At 45.4% G+C, this 19,544-nt stretch overlaps 1 non-coding gene across 1 annotated transcript; it reads left to right on the top strand.

Annotated features, from left to right (window-relative positions):
- Window positions 1-12,974: 12,974 nt before the first annotated feature.
- On the top strand, window positions 12,975-13,046 carry Trnaw-cca (transfer RNA tryptophan (anticodon CCA)). Its single transcript has one exon. It is a non-coding gene; the product is annotated as a tRNA-Trp (tRNA).
- Window positions 13,047-19,544: the final 6,498 nt, after the last annotated feature.

Genomic DNA, 19,544 nt, shown 5'->3' with positions numbered 1-19,544 from the left:
TTCTTAAATTTGTTCTTCGGTTATTGCGTATAATTGTGTATTTTCTCATAAAGACACCCACAGTTGGTGACAAAGCGTGGTAAAAGTAAAACTTTGTTACAACGGGTTGGCTGTATTATACCTATCATATGCTTGTACGGTTGCTGTCTCGCAGCCGCGTTTGAAATTCTAATTTTTTTTTTTTTTTTTGGTCTTGCACCAACGGAATATTTAATGATGAAAACAAATATGTAACAATACTCAGAGCACTGAGTGGTTGAAAAGATATGGTGACTGCGAACAAAGAGAGTTCTCTCCAGTTATCGAGAAAAAAATTAGTACAAATATTATTATTTATTATGAAGATAAACTACTATATAATGTTCTGATTATCCCTGCAAAACTCTACATTTCAGCAGCATAATGCACGACCGCATGTTGCAGGTCCTGTACGGGCCTTTCTGGATACAGAAAATGTTCGACTGCTGCCCTGCCCAGCACATTCTCCAGATCTCTCACCAATTGAAAACGTCTGGTCAATGGTGGGCGAGCAAATGGCTCGTCAGAATACGCCAGTCACCACCCTTGGTGAACTGTGCTATCGCGTTTGAGCTGCCTGAGCATCTGTGCCTGTACACGCCATCCAAGCTCTGTTTGACTCAATGCCCAGGCGTATCAAGGCCCTTAGTACGGCCAGAGGTGGTTGTTCTTGGTACTGATTTCTCAGGATCTATGCACCCAAATTGCGTGAAAATGTAATCACATGTCAGTTCTAGTACAATACATTTATCCAATGAATACCCGTTTATCATCTGCATTTCTTGTTGGTGTAACAATTTTAATGTCCAGTAGGGTACATTCTGAGACGATAAAGAAAGTCGCAGGTTGTATTGCTTACATTCTAATTCAGAAGTGTTATCCCAATCAATGGATGATTATCTTTCCACAAAAATCACTAGGATGAGCGTACGCGTAAGCGACACGACGCAGGTAATTGTTGATGATGTGGAAGCCGAATGATCGCACGAAAGTTCTTACGCTCGTCACCCATACACAGATATTTGGCACCAGTCCTTCTTGACACTAGTAATGATATGGCACTGTTTGTAAAGTTAACTTTTCAGTTCTCACTTGTACGAACGTGGGCGTAACCGTCGCGGCGCGGCTGATTGTTGATAATGCGGAAACGCGATGATCGAGCGCACGTTCTCACGCACGTTACAAGTCACTGGCATTTGACTACACTCTTTTATGGTAACAAATTTCTACTGATTCACATCAGTTCATTCTGGGAGACCGAACACGGCGTGGATGATTGATACAAAAAATGGTTCAAATGGCTCTGAGCACTATGGGACTCAACTTCGGAGGTCATTAGTCCCCTAGAACTTAGAACTAGTTAAACCTAACTAACCTAAGGACATCACACACATCCACGCCCGAGGCAGGATTCGAACCTGCGACCGTAGCGGTCTCGCGGTTCCAGATTGCAGCGACTAGAACCGAATGGCCACTTCGGCCGGCGATGATTGATACAGTACGGTATGACGCGCAACGAGAGGATAAGCAAATACGTTAACAGAAGCACTGCTCATTTCTAAATTACTTCTTGACGCACTTTCCTCTGAAACATTTGCTTATTTTATCACTTTGCTGTACTAGCACTTGTAACATCACTTCAACTTTCATCTCATTAATAACTTTCGTCTCATTAATAACTAGAGTGGTTGTGTGCGGAGACTGCTATCTGTTCAGAATGGCAGCGGCGACAGATTTGCTGGTTCGCAGAAAACTCGCACCGGAGTTCCACCTCATGAGGATCACTAAGGCCCGAGGCAAGTGTCTCGGCTCGTGGGTAAAACTCGATTCACTAGGAGTCAGGGATTGCTGTGGTCCTAAAGTGAGAGTTCTTCCCAGTCCGTCGCTGAACGGTCTCCGGTCGCAACTGCACCGCATGAACATGTGGGACACAGCTCCACGTAGGAACAGCGCCACCGTCCAGTTCCAACGATGGCGATCAGGTGCCGTGATGAGTCATCGTGATTCATAGTCTCACACACCTGACCAGTCGCAGTGCACTTGTTGACGTGTCAACATGGGCAGGGCGTTATTGGCGAAGCTCTATTATCAAAACAGCAGCAAGGCTGCAGCTGCACTTCGAGACATCGCCGGCTCAAAGGATTACGGAAGGGTCCTCTTTCTGCACCTGCTGTGCGGAGCATGAGGAAGTTCGAATCAACTGGAGAACTGGGCGTCGCTCCAGGAAGAGGCCGACGACCGGTTGCACCACAGGTGGTTCATGAAATCGCTGTTACTATGACAGAAAACGCTGCGCGCAATTCCCCATCTTCAGGCAGTGCGTGTGCTGTGTAACGACAGTAGAACATCCCGTGGTCCACCGTACGGAAGGTGCTTCGAACCATTCTCAAATGGTATCCGTATGAGACCCACATAGTACAGTAGCTTGCACCACAGGACACACAACTACGTGCTGACTTCGCTCTCCACTTTCTAAGGACTGAAGCTGACGAGGCCTGGCCTTGGACCATCCTGTAGCCAGACGAAGCTCGTTTTTCTCTGACGGGTGAGGTGAACACACAGAATTGCCGAGTGTGTGGATATTCACTTCCAGTCACTATGCATGAAGTTCCTCTGTATGGTGCACGTGTCACCATATGGTGTGGCTTTACGGTTACGCTCATCAATAGTCCATTCTCTTTTGAACTGGTTGGCGCTCAAGGACCAAAGACGTGCAGTGTGATTGGCCAGCGTTACTGCGATATGCTTCGCCAGCATGTCATACCCTCTCTACAGGAAAGAGACACATTGAACCCTACAGTCTTCATGAAAGATGGGGCGCCACCAGCATACGGCGCGTGGCGGAGGGTACCTCTATCACAACTAGCATCTCCTCTCCCTGTTCCACTCCCAAACAGAACGAGGGAAAAATTACTGCCTATATGCCTCTGTACGAGCCCTAATCCCTCTTATCTTATCTTTGTGGTCTTTCCTCGAAATGTAAGTTGGCGGCAGTAAAATTGTACTGTAGTCAGCCTCAAATGCTGGTTCTCTAAATTTCCTCAGTAGCGATTCACGAAAAGAACGCCTCCTTTCCTCTAGAGGCTCCCACCCGAGTTCCTGCAGCATTTCCGTAACACTCGCGTGATGATCAAACCTACCAGTAACAAATCTAGCAACCCGCCTCTGAATTGCTTCTATGTCCTCCCTCAATCCGATCTGATAGGGATCTCAAACGCTCGAGCAGTACTCAAGAATAGGTCATATTAGCGTTTTATAAGCGGTCTCCTTTGCTGATGAACCATATCTTCCCAAAATTCTACCAATGAACCGAAAACGACTATCCGCCTTCCCCACAACTGCCATTACAGGCTTGTCCCACTTCATATCGCTCTGCAATGTTACCCCCAAATATTTAATCGACGTGACTGTGTTCAAAAAAATGGCTCTGAGCACTATGGGACTCAACTGCTGAGGCCATAAGTCCCCTACAACTTAGAACTACTTAAACCTAACTAACCTAAGGACATCACACACATACATGCCCGAGCCAGGATTAGAACCTGCGGTCGTAGCAGTCTCGCGGCTCCGGACTGAGCGCCTAGAACCGCTAGACCACCGCGGCCGGCGACGTGACTGTGTCAAGCGCTACACTATTAATGGAGTGTTCAAACATTACAGGATTCTTTTCCTATTCATCTGCATTAATTTACATTTATCTATATTCAGAGTTAGCTGCCATTCTTTACACCAATCACAAATCCTGTCGAAGTCATCTTTTATCCTCCTACAGTCACTCAACGACGACACCTTCCCGTTCACCACAGCATCATCAGCAAACAGCCGCACATTGCTATCCACCCTATCCAAAAGATCATTTATGTAGATAGAAAACAACACCGGACCTACCACACTTCCCTGGGGCACTCCAGATGATACTCTCACCTCCCATGAACACTCACCATAGAGGACAACGTACTGGGTTCTATTACTTAAGAAGCCTTCGAGCCACTCACACACTTGGGAACCTAACCCAAATGCTCGTACCTTAGTTAAGGAGTCTGCAGTGCGGCACCGAGTCAAAAGCTTTCCGGAAGTCAAGGAATATGGCATCCGTCTGATACCCTTCATGCATGGTTCGCAAGATATCATGTGAAAAGTTCACCTGCTTCTCCGAAATGCATTTCGAAACGATCGAATTATCAGCCGATCGTTTCTAAACGCCTGGCCGGCACGATCACCTGATTTCACTCCCTGTGGTTTCTGGTTGTGGGGCTACCTAAAGGACAGGGTTTACCAGGGGAACATTCACTCATGTGCTAATCTGAAGCGAGGCATATGAAGAGAGGTAACCAGCATACCTACAGAAGTGCTTCGTTCTGCTGGGCCATAAGCAATCCTCCGCCTTCAGTCTCTTCTGGTCACTGATGGGCGCCATATTGAGCCCCCTTTTTTAGCAGTAATGGTACAGGTAGGTAACGGTACGATGTATCACGGCAGCACAAGGGAGTGTTTCAGTTGAATTGATTCTATATTATTTCTCTTCCCAAGTTTGGTACTCGTACGGTAATTAGTTTCCGCGTTATAACGGGTTAAATAGGGAAAGTTTAACTATAACAAAAAATGTTCAAATGTGTGTGAAATCTTATGGGACTTAACTGCTAGGGTCATCAGTCCCTACGCTTACACACTACTTAACCTAATTTATCCTAAGGACAAACACACACTCATGCCCGAGGGAGGACTCGAACCTCCGCCGGGACCAGCCGCACAGTCCATGACTGTTAATTATAACCACCCAGTGCATAGAATGCACCTTTCTAATGGTCTCCAACAAATAACAGTAAAAACTTTCATTCTCCCGTTGTTTTTCTGCCCTATCTGAGGAGAACAAGAATGACAAGGGATCGCCTGGAATTACTTGCGACTTTGCTCTGCTGTAGTAACAACAGCTGGGAACAGCCTCCGTGCGAGAATCCCACGGTGCAATTTTTTGTCAAGTCTTGAATAGTGCACGCGTGCACGTGGGCTGACACCGCTATGTAGGGTGGCGGCAGAGCAAAAGGCAGGGGGGAGGGATGGAAGGCGAAGCAGCCGGGTAAAGGCCGAACACAGAGGGCACGAGAATGGCGAAAAGAAACCAGCCGTCTCCTTTTCTAATGAAATGCCTCAATATTCGTACTAACAGAGTTATGGAACCCAAAATATGAATGGCCAAAGTGGACAGGACAATGATCAGAGACAGTTAAGTGAACAGCTTATGTTGTGCTGTTACTAATGCGTAACGTGAACACTCGCAGGTGCTCAAAGAAAGGTCTCGTTTTAATTTTCTCACTGAACGACTTTTTTTGATCCCAGGCACGCCACGTGAATGAATTATTAAGAAGGTGCTAAAGCAGCGAAACTTCGTAGCGTGGAGTAAGTATGCGCAGCGGGGAAGTCTGGGGAACGCATATACCTCAGATTTAATAATCCAGCAGTTGGCTAACGTGCTGGGCACGAATGAGCTTATCTGACTGACACCCTATTTGCCGTAGTTTGGTTGCTGACCTGCCACTAACTGCTGAGCGATTCGCTTAGAACGGTTTTATGTCATTTTCATATAAACTTTTGTCTCTCGAAAATAAATTATATATCCTTCAGGCCATAATGAGCTTAGAAGCTTCACTTTGTGCTCTACGATGTGATAAACTAATATGGTTCAAATGGCTCTGAGCACTATGGGACTTAACGTCTAAGGTCATCAGTCCCCTAGAACTTAGAACGACTTAAACCTAACTAACCTAAGGACATAACACACGTCTATGCGCGAGGCAGGATTCGAACCTGCGACCGTAGCGGTATCGCGGTTCCAGACTGTAGCGCCTAAAGCCGCTCGGCCACCCCGGCCGCCATATACTAATACATGATATTCCTACAAAGCGTTACCATCTACAAGCAAAAGCTGATGAAGTCGTGCAATACGGGGCAAGTTTGCGTGTGGGCTAAAATTATGGAGTGCGTAATCCGCAGTCGAATCTCCCATCAGAGCCGAAGTTTGCTCGTATTAACTAACGAACAGGAGCCAACATCAGGTGACTTCGTTACTGGAACGATCAAACAGATAATGCTGTGGGGCAAGCGAACCGAAGGCTGCTCTTTATTGGCAGAACTGTTCTACTACAGAGACTGCGTACACTACCCTTGTCCGGCCCCTTCTGCATTGTTGCTGCGTGGTGTGGGATTCGCATGAGACAGGACTGACCGGAGGACACCGAAAAAGTTCAGAGAAAGGCATACTCGTTTTCTGTTATCGTGAAATGAGGGAGAGAGTATCACGGGTATAATACACGACGTGGGGTGGCAGTCATTTGAACAAGGGCGTTTCTCGTTGCAGTACGACCTTCTCGAGAAATTTGAATCATCAACTCTCTCCTGAGAGTGTGAAAATATTTTGTTGGTGCCCACCTACCTAGGGAGAAATGGTTCAAATGGCTCTGAGCGCTATGGGACTTAACAGCGGAGGTCATCAGCCCCCTAGAACTTAGAACTACTTAAACCTAAGGACATCGTACACAACCATGCCCGAGGGAGGATTTGAAACTGCGACCGCAGCGGTCTCGCAGTTCCAGACTGAAGCGCCTAGTACCGCTCGGCCACTTCGGCCGGCTACCTAGGGACAAATGATCGTCATAGTAAAATAAGAGGAACCAGATCTCGCACGGAAAGATTGAAGTATTCGTTTTTCTCGGGCGATGTTCGAGAGTGCAGCGGTACGGAAACAGCTTAAAGGTGGTTCGGTGAATCCTCTGTCAGGCATTTAATTGTGAGTCGCACAGTAATTATGCAGCTGCAAATACAGATATCTTCAACAGAAATAACTCCTTTGCCAAGAAGAAAATATCGACAGGAAGAAGAACAAAAATGAAAAACTCAGAAATAGTATCTCTGAAGCCCCAAAAAGCAAATCGAATCACAATTAAGACAACGAGTAAGAAATAAAATAGAGAGGAAACTGATTCTGATCGAACAAAAAACGTTAAGAAAGCAATGTTACAAATTTTTCGCCGTCCAGCTGTATGGAAAACTTCGAGCTGTGCTGTAGTGAATCCTGACCCTGACATTTAGGTTCCCAACGCCTCATTTTTTGTTTCTGTTAAAAAAATTTCCTTACATTGGATTAGTTTCGAAGGATTTGGTATTTTTTACTCCGACTTCTTCACAAGCTTCTGAGTTGTTAAGTAAGTCAAATTTTATTTTAAGCCTTACATGCTCCCCCCCCCCCCCCCCCCCCCCCCCTCACCGTGAACCACGGACCTTGCCGTTGGTGGGGAGGCTTGCGTCCCTCAGCGACATAGATAGCTGTACCGTAGGTGCAACCACAACGGAGGGGTATCTGTCGAGAGGCCACACAAACGTGTGGTTCCTGAAGAGGGGCAGCAGCATTTTCAGTAGTTGCAGGGGCAACAGTCTGGATGATTGACTGATCTGGCCTTGTAACACTAACCAAAACGGCCTTGCTGTGCAGGTACTGCGAACGGCTGAAAGCAAGGGGAAACTACAGCTGTAATATTTCCCGAGGGCATGCATGGTGAAATTATGATGACGTCCTCTTGGGTAAAATATTCCGGAGGTAAAATAGTCTCCCATTAGGATCTCCGGGCGGGGACTGCTCAGGAGGACGTCGTTTTCAGGAGAAAGAAAACTGGCGTTCTACGGATCGGAGCGTGGAATGTCAGATCCCTTAATCAGGAAGGTAGGTTAGAAAATTTAAAAAGGGAAATGGATAGGTTAAAGTTAGATATCGTGGGAATTAGTGAAGTTAGTTATCAGGAGGAACAAGACTTCTGGTCAAGTAAATACAGGGCTATAAATACCAAATCAAATAGGGGTAATGCAGAAGTAGGTTTAATAGTGAATAAAAAATAGGAATGAGGGGAAGCTACTACAAAAAGCATAGTGAACGCATTATTGTGGCCAAGATAGATACGAAGCCAACGCCTACCACAGTAGTACAACTCTATATGTCAACTAGCTTCGCAGATGACGAAGACATTGATGAAATGTATGATGAGATAAAAGAAATTATTCACATATAGCAGGGAGATGAAAATTCAGTAGTCATGGGTGACTGGAATTCGACAGTAGGAAAAGGGAGAGAAGGAAAAATAGTAGGTGAATATGGATTAGGGCTAAGAAATGAAAGAGGAAGCCGTCTGTTAGAATTTTGCACAGAACATGAATTAATCATAGCTAACACTTGGTTCAAGAATCATAAAAGAAGGTTGTATACATGGAAGAATCCTGGAGATACTAAAAGGTATCAGATTGATTACATAATGGTAAGACAGAGATTTAGGAACAAAGTTCTAAATTGTAAGACATTTCCAGGGGCAGATGTGTACTCTGACCACAATCTATTCGTCATGAACTGTAGATTAAAACTGAAGAAACAGCAAAAAGATGGGAATTTAAGGAGATGGGACCTGAATAAACTGACAGAGCCAGATGTTGTAGAGAGTTTCAGGGAGAACATTAGGGAAAGATTGACAAGAATGGGGGAAAGGAATACAGCAGAAGAAGAATGGGTAGCTTTGAGAGATGAAATGGTGAAGGCAGTAGAGGATCAAGCAGTTAAAAAGACGAGGGCTAGTAGAAAGCCTTGGGTAGCAGAAGGTATATTGCATTTAATTGATGAAAGGAGGAAATATAAAAATGCAGTAAATGAAACAGGGAAAAAGGAATACAAACGTCTCATAAATGAGATCGGCAGCAAGTGTAAAATGGGTAAGGAGTGATGGCTAGATGGCAAATGTAAGGATGTAGAGGCATATATCACTAGGGGTAAGATATATACTGCCTACAGGAAAATAGAAGCCGACCTCCGGGAAGATATGTTTGGATTCCGTAGAAATGTTGGGACGCGGGAGGCAATACGGACCTTACGACTTATCTAGAAGACAAATTAAGGAAAGGTAAACCTACGTTTATAGCATTTGTAAACTTAGAGAAAGCTTTTGACAATGTTGACTAGAATACTCTCTTTCAGACTCTGAAGGTGGTAGAGGTAAAATACAGGGAGCGAAAGGCTATTTACAATTTATACAGAAACCAGATGGCAGTTATAAAGAGTCGGGGGGTATTAAAGGGAAGCAGTGGTTGGGAAAAGAGTGAGACAGGGTTGTAGCTTATCTTCGATGTTATTCAATCTGTATATTGAGCTAGCAGTAAAGGAATCAAAAGAAAAATTCGGAGTAGGAATTAAAATCCATGGAGAAGAAATAAAAAATTTGAGGTTCGCCAATGACATTGTAATTCTGTCAGAGACAGCAAAGGACTTTGAAGAGCAGTTGAATGGAATGGACAGTGTCAGTAATGTTTCAGCTTTAGCATACGATAGGTAGTCATAAAACTTTAACAACGCAAATTTAATTTTGCGGTATGATAATTAAAATTTTGCCAGTTTGCATGTACATCGCCGCAGTTGAGAGAAGGAAATTTGTGTTTTACGTCCCATCGATAACAAGGTCAGTAGAGACGGAGCACAAGCTAGGATTAGGGAAGAGTGGAGAAGGCCGTGCCTCTTCAAAGGGACCATCCCTGAAGCGGTTGGCTCTGAGCACTATGGGACTTAACTGCTGTGGTCATCAGTCCCCTAGAACTTAGAACTACTTAAACCTAACTAACCTAAGGACTTCACACACATCCATGCCCGAGGCAGGATTCGAACCTGCGACCGCAGCGGTCGCGCGGTTCCGGACTGTAGCGCCAAGAACCGCTCGGCCACTGTGGCCGGCCATCCCTGAAGCGGTTTAGGAAAAACACACAAAATCGAAATCAGAATGGAATCGTCGTTCTCTCAAGTGCGAGTCCAGTGTGCTAACACTGCGCCACCTCGTTCAGCGCCGCAGTTCGAGTACACCTTTAAATCGCCGCGCCATATTAACCATGACACGTCATAATAAAACAGTGCAGGCTATCTCCACTCTGTCAACAGTCTGCTATTTTGTTTTGGAGTGCCAAGCTACTGAGGCACGGCGATCTAAAGGTGAACCCAAACTGCGGCGATGTACCTGCAAACGAGCAAAGAATTAACAACGCAATTTTTTTTTTTTTTTTTGGGGGGGGGGGGGGAGGTGATAATTAAGACTTTGCGACTACCCAGAGAGTTGACCAATTCAATACCAGTGGCTGTTCAGATTACTATTAGCTCGACGGTAGGCCTAGATAATCTCCACGTGTTATTTATTGTTTCCCAGAAAAATTTACGCTCTCCTTTGCTAGCTGTGACGGCACTACACTGAGAGGAACACTGAGCTTCTAGCCGGCGCAGCAGTCGTTCGCAACAGGCGCAGAGCTCCCGGGAGACTGACGCCCAGCCGCCGGCCGAGGCCACGTGATACAGTTAGCGGCGGCTCCTAGCGGGACGGCGGCGCACCATCTTCCGGTGCAAATGTCAAGGAGAGCCGGCGCAGCCGAATTCCTGCGTTAACGAGCCGGCAGCCGTTGCCGCGGCCTCTTTTACGTCAACATTCACGGCGCCTGCGCAATACACGTGTTTCTGCACAGCGCTCGCTGCGCCGGCACGCGGCTGTAGGATTTCGTTCCACTCAGCGAGTCTAATGCTACGGGCTTGTTGACGTCAATAATGTTCCAAACGTGCTATAAAGTGGTGACCAAAGCAGCAGCCGGTACAGAGATCTGTTTGAACAACGCAGAAAGTGACTAAGCATGAACCAGTCGTATGTTATGTTGGCGCTTCGTCGATCTGCCTACAATATTACCCACACACTGCGTAAACAGAGAAACGAAGCGAAAAGGTGAATCTACTGGACAGTACTGTGTGAAGTGATTTACAACCCCGGTATGGTTTGTTCTTTTTTTTCTCACACATGCAGACTTCGACTGTGATATAAGTTACGTTACGTTAACTGCAGTCGACAGAATGTAGGCTCACTTCCCTTACACCAAATAAAATGGCTGCCAAGTCAGTATTTAACAAACAGTATACTCTCTGTTGCTGTCTAATATTAGCATTTTCAATGTTCTTCCCTCGCGATGACCAGAAGCAGCTTAAACTGACAAAAGTTGCAGTATTAATTAATCCACTCAGCAATAATTCATTCGTCGAGTTTCGTAGATCCGATGACATAGGAGAAATTGTCAAATTAGACCTGTAAGTATGTAAATGCCTGTAGAGATTAATTGCGTTTTTAATTGCTCTGAAACAGTAATATCATGACAGCCGATATCATTTTGTAAAAGGGAACCACGGATGCATAAAACAGCTACTGTGTTCAGACAAACGGATGTGTTATGATTCCGTTAATCACAAGTCCTCTAAGCGTATCAGCGTCCAGCAGTCTGAAGAACGCACAAAGTGACTTCTATCAGAAACTGCTCAATTTTAAATGATTCAGCCACATGGAAAATCCGTGTATAGGAATAAGTAAGCAGAGGGTTACGACTTAATGTCATGTGACCAGACATCCCGATGTGGCCGGTACAGTTCGATTTTTGGAATCCAGCTCCCTTGTCCTCAGTAGGTTCTGCCAGGACACCTAAATGTTCTGGCTTTTAAAAATCAGAACAAATTCTCGATCATGTGAGATTTCAAAACATAAGAGTGTAGCAGGCCACTCCTCAGCAAACAGAGAAATAAAGCATAGAAAAAACTGCCACTGATTGCATTGGGTACATATGTTCTAGAACTTGATATCCACACATTTCTAAGTCCAAATATTTCTAAGTTTGTGGAATTTGTGTAACGTCTCCCCAGTATGGATGCAGCTGTCGAGCGTGTCTTTTCTTTGATGAAAAATATAGAGACATCAACGAAACTCAATACAAGTACAGACTTTGAAAGCAATACTGGCGGTGAAAATTAATTTCAAATGCCGTTGTTCTTAAACTGAAAGTGAACCAAATTTCTGCTGAGTGAAATTCATTCATCACAGAAGTGTAGAGGCATGAATAACTGAGTGTTAAGATGTGTGTGTGGATACCTAAGCAAGTGCTGTGTTCTGCTTCATATTTTATACAATAATTATGCACAAACTATGAATGTGCCTGTGTTTCGGTTCAAATTGCTCTGAGCACTATAGTCATCAGTCCCCTAGAACTTAGAACTACTTAAACCTAACTAACCTAAGGACATCACACAACAACCAGTCATCACGAGGTAGAGAAAATCCCAGACCCCGCCGGGAATCGAACCCGGGCGCGGGAAGCGAGAACGCTACCGCACGACCACGAGCTGCCGACTGTGTTTTAAATTACATTTGTTATATTATCATTTGGTGCCTACAACCCATTTCGTTGGACGCTTTATTAATGTATAATAATTTCAGAGCATTCTTGCATTCCAAGACGTCAGCAGTTGTAAAGTTGGTCCATGCTTCGACTCCCGTAAGTATGGTCACCTTATTTAAGGTGTTCTTACAGCAATGAGAAACTGTGTTCGTATGAGCCGCACTCCCGGCATGGTAATTAGCGTGAAGACTCCAACAAACGCGATAATTATCTGCCACAGACGTCCGACAGTGGAAGTCAATTACGGCAGGTAACACAAAGCGTATAACACCAATGAAGCATGCCTCCTAAACAACAGATATATTACCTGTGAGCAGATTTCTGCTTCAAAAGTACGCTTCACTTCTTTCTCATTTCCCCGTTTTCCAGCAATTATGTTTATCTGCAATTTATGTCTGGTTCTTGAACGATTCTCCAATATTTCTCTATGGGGAACAGCTCAAAATACATGAAACCATACATCGGCGTGTCGATTAAAACTCAAGTATGTTGCAATCAAAATCAATATCGTAATCGTCTATAACAATTTGTTAAAGTTCGGCGGAAATCAAATAGTATATATATATATATATATATATATATATATATATATATATGTTTGTGTGTGTGTGTGTGTGTGTGTGTGTGTGTGTGTGTGTGTGTATGTATGTACATATATTCACATATACAGCGGGAAGCCAATACCTGACTCCGTGGCGCAACGGTAGCGCGTCTGACTCCAGATCAGAAGGTTGCGTGTTCAAATCACGTCGGGGTCAAATTATTTTAATTGCGCTATGTGAAGCAACGATAGAATGTATTTCATAAAGTGACCAAATATCAAAATTATATACATTTTTTACATATCTGAACAACAGTCAGCTGTAACATATTCGTAACCTACCTGGATATTTGTATCTTTCAGGAATAATGAAAGACAACGCCTAATGAGGGTCACACATAAGTGGTGCAGCATGATCGAGTGTTAAACAGAACAATATTTGTGTTCTTACAATAAATAATGATAGAATTGGAGACTCAGTCGAATCACCTATATCCACGTATGAAACCACAGGACTTTAACGACACATGTGTCAAAAAAGTTAATTACAATTAAAATAATTGCCAGTTTTCGTTGACTAATATGTTTAAAAGAAACAGCTGACAATAAGTCGATCGCAAAAGAGTAACGATGTCGACAAAAATGTGTGTTCTTCAATTTCATTTTAAGCTCTTTTTACGTCCCTTCATTACTGACATTGGAAGTAACATAAGCTAACGCTCCTTCACACATACCCAATGCAGACGCAACGCGTTTTTTTCCCTTCTCCTTACAGACTTCAAATGCACATGACGGCCGGCCGCGGTGAACGAGCGGTTCTAGGCGCTTCAGTCCGGAAGCGCGCTGCTGCTACGATCGCAGGTTCGAATCCTGCCTCGATCATGGATGTGGGTGATGTTCTTGTTTAAGTAGTTCTAAGTTCTTGGGGACTGATGGCCTCAGATGTTAAGTCCCATAGTGCTCAGAGCCATTTGAACCATTTTTTTTCACATGATGTATATGTCAGTAAAATGGAGAATAAGAGACGGCGAGAGAAATAGTCAAAGAGAACCCCTTGCAAGAAACCACCGACAAGACGTGGTTGAGGTGGTGTGGACGTATTAAAAGAGTGGGAAGTGGCTGGATATCAACACAGCTCATGAGAAGACATTAGCTGGCAAGAGACAGAAGGATGGTTTAAATGACTGAATGTGTGAAGGAGAGAGGAGGAGACTGAGATAAAGTGGAGAGGGAGGAATGGAGGACGACTGGAAAACGTGAAGAAGCTTATTTTCCAAGCAGAGCCTGCCAACGGCTGGAAATTGCGCAGGACGAAAGTGGATTAGTGTTTTGAAACTGTCTCAACAAAGTTTCATTTTTGTATTTGTTCTCTTTCCACTAGAAGAATTAGCCTTAGTGCGCACATCCTTGGCTCTTTTGTGTGGATTCTTTAAATTGCAGCGTATTCTGTCATCCCCCAGGCAGTTAGTCCATTCAGTGTCAACCGGCACTAAGAGAGCTCTGACATTTACGGCTGAAAACCAAGAACAAGTACCAAAAGTGCGTCTTTGTAACAGTTTCTTGCGCAAGGAGGATAGTTCCGTCAGGATACAAATTTTGAAGGTGATTGAAGGTGGATTTTTGAGTTTGAGATCTACGTAAAGAAGAAGAAAAATTAACTGCGAGACTTTTCCAGAAGTGTGTGAAGTGACATTTTGCTGTCGCAGTATGGCTCATATTTCAGAACGTGCAGGGTGTATTCCAATTTGATTTCAACAGACTTCGCCTTGCTGACGGTAATAGCTTTTATTCCATTGACTTTTTTACTCGTTGACATGCAGCTACGTTTGTCTAGTTTATGTTTATTACGCAGATATGGCAGAACAGCCTGGTGTAGCGCTGTCTTATGAAGTTTCAGTTTCACATTTATTTGTATTTATATCTTTCGATCACAAAACAGATCTGGCGATGGTCACCGCAGACCAAAATTCATATAAAGAGCGAGATGGCGCAGTTGTTACCACACTGCACTCGCATTCGGGAAGACGACGGTTTAAACCCGCGTACGGCCATCCTGTTTTCCGTGATTTCCCTAAATCGCTTCAGGCAAATGCCGGGATGGCTCCTTTGAAATGGCACGGGCGACTTCCTTCAACATCCTTTCCTAATCCAATGGGACGGATGACCTCACTGTTTTGTTCCCCCCACAAAATCAACTAACCAAACAGCCAACCAACTGATGTACGTTTGCAGTCAAGCACTACGGTTAAAAAATATTGACCACCTCACCAACGATAGCAAATAGGGCAGGAACGGGGACTCCATTATCCCCAGCTGTTGTCTGGCGTGGGAAGCTAAGCACGAGGCGCGAGGGACAGCATCCTAAAAGGGATTCCCTGCACATCGGCGACCTACTAAGCGCTCATAACATGAGCGACCTTCGCTGTGAAGTGTGACGTAAGCTGAGCGAAGTTTCACGTGCAGCCACCTTACTTATGTAAGCCTGGTGAGCGATAGGCACCACCAGAGTCAATTCAGTGCTCTTTGAGAGGCATTCCGCAAATACAAGGAATGTCCCTCCTTCTTAATGCATTTGTGTTGAAAATATACACTTGTTGCCTCTAGCGGAGCAGATGACACATACTCAACATTTAACTTCTGTTATTAGTTGCACGTACTCTTTTTACGAGAAGTAGAGAAGGATTAATCTTGTTCGGCATCTAGACCTTTCGAAAGTAAATTTGAAGTCTCGCTTTTGATTAAAGGCGGTTTACCTTTCTAGATGTTGGATAGGTTCACAAGAGACGCAACAAACTGGTTTGCCCGCGAATATCGATTCCTAACGCTCCGCTGACAAAGAAACACAGTTTCTTGAATAATGTTAGTGTTACTCTGATTTACGCCTCAATAAATCTGTTCTCGGCTACACAAAAGGCAATTGTTTTTGCAGGCGACAGGTCGCTGTCAAATCATGTCTTGTCCTTGAAAGTGTTTAGTTTTTCTCAGGTTGATTGTTAAGGAGAGATACTCTGGCCTTAGCTTCCTCGCACAAAGAGAATGCTGTCATGCTCAAGGTGCAAGATTTTCCTCGCTCTAGCCGCACTGTCTTCTCTCCTCGTTCTTGCCCTTACATTTGTGGTAAATAGAGTCAAAAGAATACTTCTGAAATGCACACTGAAAATAGGTTCCTGTGTTTCACTAAGTGGGTTCCCTCGTATAAGTGGACGTCTTACCTGCACGCTCCCCTGTTTTCCAGGATAGACGTGATGACCACCCGTCCCCTCACGTAACCGAATCTACCTGCCCCATAATATTCACCACGGTTGTAGATTTAGATGCTTCAAGGGCCTCCTAGACTTTTCAATAATACGGCACGTCGACCACGCACTTTGGTATCACGACAGAATTCGTTTGTTAAAGCAACCAGTTCCTAAGAGTTGAGCATAAAGGACCAGATTACTTCATTGTGTCTGATAGGTTCCATTATGAAGTAGCGCCTTCATGGTTCTAGAACCATTACATTTACACACTATCAAAGAGATGGTTCAAATGGCTCTGAGCACTATGGCACTTAACTTCTGAGGTCATCAGTCCCCTAGAACTTAGAACTACTTAAACTTAACTAACCTAAGGAGATCACACACATCCATGCCCGAGGCAGGATTCGAACCTGCGAGCGTAGCGGTCGCGCGGTTCCAGACTGTAGCGCCTAGAATCGCTCGGCCACTCTGGCCGTCTATCAATGAGACGGCCCAGAACATTCTATTAGTAACAATTATCTAGTGCTAAAGTGCTGTACTTACGCTTGCAAAGTATACATACGGACGAAGTAGAATCAACAGCAAAAGCGGTACTTTGACAAAAATTGTTGCAGCAGCTGTCTACCGGCGACAAAAAGCTGACAACCAGCTAAATAGTTCAAAAATGGTTAAAATGGCTCTGAGCACTATGGGATTTAACATCTGAGGTCATCAGTCCCCTAGAACTTAGATCTACTTAAACCCAAGGACATCACACACATCCATGCCCGAGGCAGGATTCGAACCTGCGACCGTAGCGGCCGCGCGGTTCCAGACTGAAGCGCCTAGAACCGCTCGGCCACTGCTGCTGGCACCAGCTAAATGTATGAGACGTTAGAACTAAGTGCTGCTGTTGAAATTTGTTCACTCCTTAGTATGTATTTCGTCTTTGGACTTTTCTAAAACCATATCAGTGTGAAACTGCAGCTAATCTATACTGCATTTGTACGTACGAAGGTAAAATCTGTTGCTGTTGCTCATTGAACTGTAATAATCAATTTGGTATCAGTATTTTCAGTACAGTTATCCTACAGCTGAAGAATGGTATGAGTACGAGCTGGTCGCCTGGTGCGTTTACTGGGACATAATACAAGGAACGCATTGCGTGCGAGGTCGTAGAAGGCCAATGATGTTCACGGTATTCGAAGCCTCATATATTGACTACCATGCAACCACAGTATTGGTTGCTAATGGCAACAGGGGGCGGGACTACAGGTATTCAGTAGTAAGCACAGCATGAGGCTACGGTGCGTAGCTCAACTGCGTGGTCGACGAGTAACTCACAACGGTGCTACAGCGCTAGTAGTGTTGATAGAGAGCAGAGCAATGGCAACGGTAAACAAAGGAAACACTGCGTTATAACCAGAACAACGACTGCCGAAGTTGACATTTCGTCACAAAGGAACTCACGGAATTTCCCAGAGTGAGAAAGAAGTAGCAGATGGAATATTAACGTTTCTGCGAGATGAGTCAGTGGGATGTGCGGTGTCGTTTACGGTCGACTGTGTGGAAAATGTCCATGAGGAGTACAGCGATGACGATATGGGTTTAACAAGTTAAAATACACTCCTGGAAATGGAAAAAACAACACATTGACACCGGTGTGTCAGACCCACCATACTTGCTCCGGACACTGCGAGAGGGTTGTACAAGCAATGATCACACGCACGGCACAGCGGACACACCAGGAACCGCGGTGTTGGCCGTCGAATGGCGCTAGCTGCGCAGCATTTGTGCACCGCCGCCGTCAGTGACAGCCAGTTTGCCGTGGCATACGGAGCTCCATCGCAGTCTTTAACACTGGTAGCATGCCGCGACAGCGTGGACGTGAACCGTATGTGCAGTTGACGGACTTTGAGCGAGGGCGTATAGTGGGCATGCGGGAGGCCTGGTGGACGTACTGCCGAATTGCTCAACACGTGGGGCGTGAGGTCTCCACAGTACATCGATGTTGTCGCCAGTGGTCGGTGGAAGGTGCACGTGCCCGTCGACCTGAGACCGGACCGCAGCGACGCACGGATGCACGCCAAGACCGTAGGATCCTACGCAGTGCCGTAGGGGACCGCACCGCCACTTCCCAGCAAATTAGGGACACTGTTGCTCCTGGGGTATCGGCGAGGACCATTCGCAACCGTCTCCATGAAGCTGGGCTACGGTCCCGCACACCGTTAGGCCGTCTTCCGCTCACGTCCCAACATCGTGCAGCCCGCCTCCAGTGGTGTCGCGACAGGCGTGAATGGAGGGACGAATGGAGACGTGTCGTCTTCAGCGATGAGAGTCGCTTCTGCCTTGGTGCCAATGATGGTAGTATGCGTGTTTGGCGCCGTGCAGGTGAGCGCCACAATCAGGACTGCATACGACCGAGGCACACAGGGCCAACACCCGGCATCATGGTGTGGGGAGCGATCTCCTACACTGGCCGTACACCTCTGGTGATCGTCGAGGGGACACTGAATAGTGCACGGTACATCCAAACCGTCATCGAACCCATCGTTCTACCATTCCTAGACCGGCAAGGGAACTTGCTGTTCCAACAGGACAATGCACGTCCGCATGTATCCCGTGCCACCCAACGTGCTCTAGAAGGTGTAAGTCAACTACCCTGGCTAGCAAGATCTCCGGATCTGTCCCCCATTGAGCATGTTTGGGACTGGATGAAGCGTCGTCTCACGCGGTCTGCAGGTCCAGCACGAACGCTGGTCCAACTGAGGCGCCAGGTGGAAATGGCATGGCAAGCCGTTCCACAGGACTACATCCAGCATCTGTACGATCGTCTCCATGGGAGAATAGCAGCCTGCATTGCTGCGAAAGGTGGATATACACTGTACTAGTGCCGACATTGTGCATGCTCTGTTGCCTGTGTCTATGTGCCTGTGGTTCTGTCAGTGTGATCATGTGATATATCTGACCCCAGGATTGTGTCAATAAAGTTTCTCCTTCCTGGGACAATGATTTCACGGTGTTCTTATTTCAATTTCCAGGAGTGTAGTATGGAAACAGGTGTCGAACCATGTAGTTCATCATCCTTCTCGGACAGGGAGCGACAGATTCCGTCTCCAGTGAGACGTAGTAAAGGACAAGTATTGCCAATTACAGGGTACTAAACTTAACGACGTGCATGAAAGATCATCTGCAGCATTGTAAAAAATAAATTAGGAACAGATTTCGAGAAGGTCCGCAGCCACATGACCGTGTAGCGGGTAGGCACAACTAGGGATATTCGAGGGGGGACGAGGAGCACTTGTTACAGAAACTGCTGTTTGGTCGTTTCAAGGGTGCTCGGTACAATTTGCAGGATGTGCATGATAGCGACCTACCACGTTAAACACGTCAAATTGTGCGTGGCATAGATACAACACTTTCAAGGGAAGCAGTGAATAGTTGCATAATTTCAAACAGTGCTACAGAATTGGAAGACGTAAGATAGCGAAATTTCA

Source organism: Schistocerca gregaria, chromosome 4 (assembly GCF_023897955.1).
Source record: "Schistocerca gregaria isolate iqSchGreg1 chromosome 4, iqSchGreg1.2, whole genome shotgun sequence".
NCBI lineage: Eukaryota > Metazoa > Arthropoda > Insecta > Orthoptera > Acrididae > Schistocerca > Schistocerca gregaria.
The sequence above is the reverse complement of the archived record's forward strand: the minus strand, read 5'-3'. Positions and strand labels throughout refer to the sequence as shown.